Genomic DNA, 6,329 nt, shown 5'->3' on the forward strand with positions numbered 1-6,329 from the left:
GCAGTGCTGCCCTCCCGGCCGGCTCCCTCCTTTCTTTGGCTCTCATCGATCACGGCGAAGACAACTCGGAGACCTCTACTCTTCCGCTGTAGTAGTTGCCACGCCCAATCACGACCCGAAACGCATCCACATCGTCGCCCTCAGTGGCGCGACGGGCGCCATGTTCGGCCGGAACTTGGGAGTTGGGAGTTGGATGGACCCTCCCAAGGGTTAGGTGACAAAGGTGGCGGTGTTCTCGTACAGTCCCTCCACCGGCCGGCGCATGTAGCTCCGACCCGGACGTCGCAGCGTGGCACTAGAATCACACGTAGTACTGCTCCAACAGGCTTCTGCTTTTTGTTGACGTGCATGTCCCGCTTAATTGATTATAAGTATACGGAGTTTAATCAAGGGCCACCCATTCCTCGTTCGGTGGGTCTAGCCTGGGGTTTATGGACATTGATAATGCTGGGATGGTGGTCGAAGGACCAGTTAGCGTTGGAACGGAAGGTAGGATCACGCTGAGTGGCAGTTCTAGTGGCGCAGCTGCATCGATCGATCGACCACTCACCCTCACCGGTTGGTACACTGCGAGTCGGAGCACACGCAGGCATCGATCACTTACGTGTCGTGTACGGCCCTGCTTTGTTTACGGTGGAGATCAGGGACGTGGAACTGTGGGAGGGAACACGTAGGCAAATGTTATTTGCGTGTATCTTGAGTACGATGACTCGTGCTGGAATCATTCAATATCATGAGGTATTTGTCGGTATCGTTCGGTGCACGTCAGGCATTGCATTGTTTAGGTGTAACTGTGTGTAGGTTTGTGTTACGTACGGTGAGAGCGATGTATCGGTCGGTCGGGGACGCCGTTACGGACGAGCGGTGTAAAATGGGCTGACACTATTCGGTAAATCTGGCCTCCCACGGGAGCGATGGCTCTTGGTGCTCAGAGAGGTCGCGTAAGGTTAGCATGCATGATACTCCTCGGGAGTATTTGTTGAGCTCAATGCAACGCGTAGTCATACAGTACACAAGGTGCTCTTGGAGACTGGCGTGACAGGAAGCACATTCGTTTCAGTGTTCCTGCGCGTCTGCTTATAGTCCAGGATTCTGTTTTCCCTTGGACTCGGCGATCACCACCATCAACTAAGTGAGTTGGTACCCATTATTTTCAGAGTATTGACAAACACCACTCTACCGAACAACCGATGAGCATACGCATATCCGTTTCTGGGTTCCTGCTACGGGCGAAACGCAGCTGTGCTTGTTTGAACCGGCCGGTGCAACGGACCTGGACGGACGCCCGCCACGACCGTGGTCAACACGGCGGCGGTGGTCGGCCCATCGGGTTTTGATCCATACACACAACGTGATCCACCTTGGTGACGGCGACGGCCGACGATGGCGGCAGCAGGCGAAGCACGCATGAGGCTCGGAGCTGCGGCGATTTCTGGCTACGGTTTTGAAAGGGATTTGGTGCACCAGGGAGTTGTTTTTTTTTCTTCCTGACATGCAAATTTTGCAAAATCCTGCTGGCAGTTGGGCACATCGCCCTAGTGGCCCATTAGCCTCAATGGAGGGTAGAAGGCCCAGCCCAGCAAAAAGAGAGAACATTTTCTAAGGGGATAAAAAAACATTGGTCCATTTCAAGGATAAAGGTTGAAAGCTAGTAGAACCCTCGTGGACAGTCGACCACTGTCGACGAGTGAAAGCACACGTAATGCTCCTACGTGTTTCAGCTTTTGGTTGATTTTGTGCCATTTGATTATGGAGTTTTGTCGAGGACCACGTATCCACGTCGCGTTTGGCGGATTGATTCGAGACATCCACAACAAGGTTGGATTTGGTGGATGTGGCGGGAACGGAAGGCTCTGTCTGTGTCTACTGCAGTTCTCGCTACGGGTGCTTAGTGGCAGCAGTTGTTGCGTCGACAGCATGCATCGGTCACTCACACTCACCGGTTGGTACACTGCTGCCTACACTAGAGCACTCTTGTACTACAATCCTGCCTTGCTAATCTATGTGGAGATCGATCATTGGTACGCGTTTACTCCCTCCGTTTCAAAATAGATGACTCAACTTTATATTAACTTTAGTATAAAGTTAATATAAAGTTGGATTATATATTTTTGAATGGAGGGAGTATATGTTAGTATATGTCTTGATTAAATAAATGTACCAGGGCTGGAGCTCGAACGATGCATGGTGAGTTTTCATCGGTATGGTTTAATTCGGTGAACTTTAGGCTCGGTTAGTTTTGACTTATTCCGGTGTAACTGTGTAAAATAAGCTAGTGTGGCGCACACTGACGGCGACCGGTGACGCTGGACGACCGAGGGGTGTAAAATGGGCTGATACTATTTGGTAATTCTGGCCTTTCCCAGAGGCCTGATGGCTCTTGGTGATTAGAGAGGTCGCATAAGATTAGCATGATATTTTGCTCGAGCAATGTAGCTCATATACCCGCGCAGTACATAAACGCAATATAGTTAGTGCCTCTGGCGTAGTGGCGTGATATGAACTTTGGAAGCACCTTTCATTTGGTAAATCTTGCCTCTCAGTAGACGGATGGCTCTTGGTGCTTAGAGAGGTCGAATAAGGTTTGCATGATATTTCCTGAGCAATGGGGCGCATATGCTCGCACGGTACACAATGTAAGGCCGCTCCTGGCGTGACATGACTCACCTTTCATCGTCTCTGCACCTCTCCTTTTATCCTGCTACATCCATATTTTGTGACGCGCGAGTTTTCGCGTGGGTTTTATCCTGCTACCACGAGCTGTAGATCAGATGGAAGCGTAACAAACTTCAGCATTGTTTGTAATTTTTTTCTTTTGTCCTGCCAAAAACTAAAGCGATGTTGCTTGGCACTCTATATTGGATCAAAAGTTCATATTTACTGGGCTCTCCTTTCTACGATTCTGTTTTTCATTCGTCTCGATGTAGGGAAACACACTGAGAGAATATCCTGCAGTTGAAACAGACAGAATGCTGGGTCTCCCGGTTCATCGAACCAGGGCGCCGGCCTCGACCACGACCCTGGTCAATGTTCGTTATACGGCGGCCCATCCGGCTCTGTTTCCAAGCGAAGAACGTGATCCACGCATCCACGCCGGCTCGGGGAGCACCTAATCAGCGCTGTTGGCGCGGGAAGCAACTAGTTGGCGATCACTCCTTCGAAAGCCCCCAACAATTGTTTGGGGACGGGCTGAGAGCGCGTCATTTGACGCGCTTTCAGCCGCCGTCACGTGTCGCGTTCTGGACGCTGCCTTTGAATTTTTTTTTCACACACGTTTTCGGCTTTTTAAGCGGGTTTCGGTGTTTTTATTTAGGTTTTCACCGGTTACCTTAGCTTTCCGATTTTTTTTTTCATGAAGAACATTTTTTTTACGAGAGGCACGGTCATGCCTCTAGAAAAAAGAATGTGTTTTCTGTTTTTTCTTCTATAAGGGGCACGGTTTTGCTTTCACAGGAGGCACGGTTATGGTTTCGTGAGAGTTCGGAAACTAAAAAAAAGAATCTGTTTTCTATTTTTTTTTCTTCCGCAAGAGGCACATTTTTGCTTCCGCGAGAGGCAGGGTTGTACTTTCGCAAGAGGCATGGTCGTGCATATTAGAAAAAGAAAAAACCACGTTTTTTTCCTCCTGAGAGGAACGGTTTTGCTTCTGCGACGGAAAGGAAAAAAACATGCTACCGGTTCAGTTTTTTCGTCTGGTTTTTTTGACCTGTTTTTCATGAAAGGAAAGTTCGTCAAATGAGAACTAGTTTTTTTTCGATGCGAGGAATTCAATGGTGAAAATGGTTCGGGATTTGGATGCAACTTTTAAGAGATAAAATATTTTGAATAAACGGATGTATGAAAAAGGGAAAACTCTCAGGTTACGGCAAGTGGCGCTGACACATAAGTGCCACTTGTCACAAGCTGACAAGGTGGGAGTGTATCTTTGAAAGGAGTACTCTTTAATTAGTGACTTCGGTTGGCGCCGGTTCCCTGTTGGCGCTCACGTGCACTGCCAGCTGGACTGGCCCATTAATCCTTAATGTTTGCCTTGTTCGTTTTAAATTTGTTTTCCTGCCTCGATCGTTCATTTGTTCGTCTGTTGACACATTGACAATTGATTATTAAAAATATTTGAAGAAAATTTAAGAATTTTAAGAAGAAGTTCATGAATTTGGGAAAAGTTCACGAAAAAAAATCAGGAATTGTAAAAAGTTCATCAATTTTGGAAAAAAGTTGACCAATTTTGAAAAAAGTTAATCATATTTGAAAAAAGTTCATCAAATTTGAAACAAGTTCATTAATTTTCAAAAAAGTTCATCGATTTTGGCAAAAATTCATCCAATTTGTGACAAAATCGTTGAATTTAAAAAGTTCATCGATTTTGGAAAAAGTTCATCCAATTTGTGAAAAATCGTTAAATTTAAAAAAGTTCATCAAGTTCGAAAATGTTCATAAAAATTCAAATAAATTCATTAATTTGGAGAAAACGTTCACGTATTTGAGAACGATTCATCGAACTAGAAAGAAGAAAAATAGAAAAAAACCAAAAAAAAGAAAAAGGGAAGAATAAAAGAGGCTAAAAGTTAAACTTTACAATATCCACTTGGGTGGTGTGGTGGTTGCACCCTCGCTGGTTCCATTCACAGGAGCCTTTTTCTTAAGAGTTAAGACATAGAAAAAAAGATGGGTCAGCCCAGCGCGGGGAGCTGCAGACGCCCGTTTGCAAAAAAAACACTACTAATGGACGCCAGCTGCACCAAATAGGGATTGCCCCAGCTTACCAGGAACAGTTTTTTATACGTGAGAAACGCTTTGAGACTACATGTAGAGCATCACAATGATCAGTGGCATAGTCAGGATTTTCGGCCAGGGTGGTCCAATTGATATATAAAATATTTATATAGAAAATATAACATACCAATATATTTAGGCAGAGTTATGTGTGTTAAGATGAGGGGGCCAATGCCACCCCCACCTTCCCCAGCTTTAAACTTATTTTTGAAAATATTAATGGAAGGACTTGGATAGGAAATGTTATAGCTTGCTATGCAAAGTACTCGACCAAAGCGTTATTCTTTAGAAACACTGGTAAGCATTTTTCTTCTTTTATTTAAATAAAGTTTTTCGTACTCTCCTCGATGTTAATTTCCTTGAACTCTGGCGGCGATCATCCCCATCACAAGAGGGAGTTGGTATCCATTATTTTTAGAGAACATTATCGAATCGTTGAGCAAATCCGTTTCTGGTTCTACGGTGCGGGCAAGACGCATGCAGTTGTACTTACTGGAACATGATGTTGCAACGAATCTGGGCATACGTGCGCCACGACTGTGGTCAATATGGCGGCCGGACAGGTTTTCATCCATGAACACAACGTGATCCACCTTCGCGACGGCGACGCTCCTACGTGGGCGGCGGGTGAAAAAGCGTGCATGAGGTTCAGAGCTGCGCGGATTTCTCGCATTGGTCTTCAAAGGGAATCGGGGGCTTTTGTTACTGACATGCAAACTTTGCAAAACCATGTTGGCCGTTTGGCACATCACCCTAGACCCTTCCTAGTGGAAGATCTCAGACTTAAGCTGTTGGATGATTGTAGTTAAGAAAAGAAGTTGACAAAATGGGGGTGAATATATTTTTTAGGAAGAACTGAAACCGAACGGCCCATCAGGTTTCAAAAGGTGATAGAAGGCCCAGCCCAGCAAAAAAAGAGAACATTTCCTAAGTGGGTAAAAGACCCGAGAGCAACTAGTTAACGAGCGCTCATTCGGAGCGCTCGTAACGAGCGGTTCGGAAGCGCCCCGCGCGTGACAAGTGTCGCGCGCGAAGCGCTCCCGCCAGGGAAAACCAGGTGGCGCGGTTGGTTCCCAGTTTTTCCTTTTCGGTTTGTGGTTTCGTGCGTTTTGCACTTTGACCCTCATGCTATCACTTTTTCCGTTTTCCCTTTCCGCGCGTGAAAACACAAAAAAAAACCAGTTCGCGCGCTTGGTTTCCTGTTTCCCTATTACGTTTCCCTTTCTGTTCCCATTATATTTCCGGGTAATGGAGATTTATGGGGTAGTTACGGGCGGGGACTACCAACACTATCAAATGTGACCTTTCAAGTAACGAAAAAAACAACCTTTTAATGTAAAACGGCAGTCTTAAGAATTGTTCAATCGTGTGACTTCTTTATAGGCACACGTGAGCACTAGGAGAGGCACGGGTGTATAACTTTACTAAATTGAAGAAAAGCGTGCTGGTTTGTGCGGCGTGCTGGTTCGTGCAGCGCGTTGTCCGTCGCTGTGTGACACGGCGCCTCCGGCGCGAGGGAACCTCCTGCTTGCCTTCGGCTCGTTTAATTTTCATAA

The sequence above is a fragment of the Triticum dicoccoides genome, chromosome 2B (genome assembly GCF_002162155.2).
Source record: "Triticum dicoccoides isolate Atlit2015 ecotype Zavitan chromosome 2B, WEW_v2.0, whole genome shotgun sequence".
Taxonomy (NCBI): Eukaryota; Viridiplantae; Streptophyta; class Magnoliopsida; order Poales; family Poaceae; genus Triticum; species Triticum dicoccoides.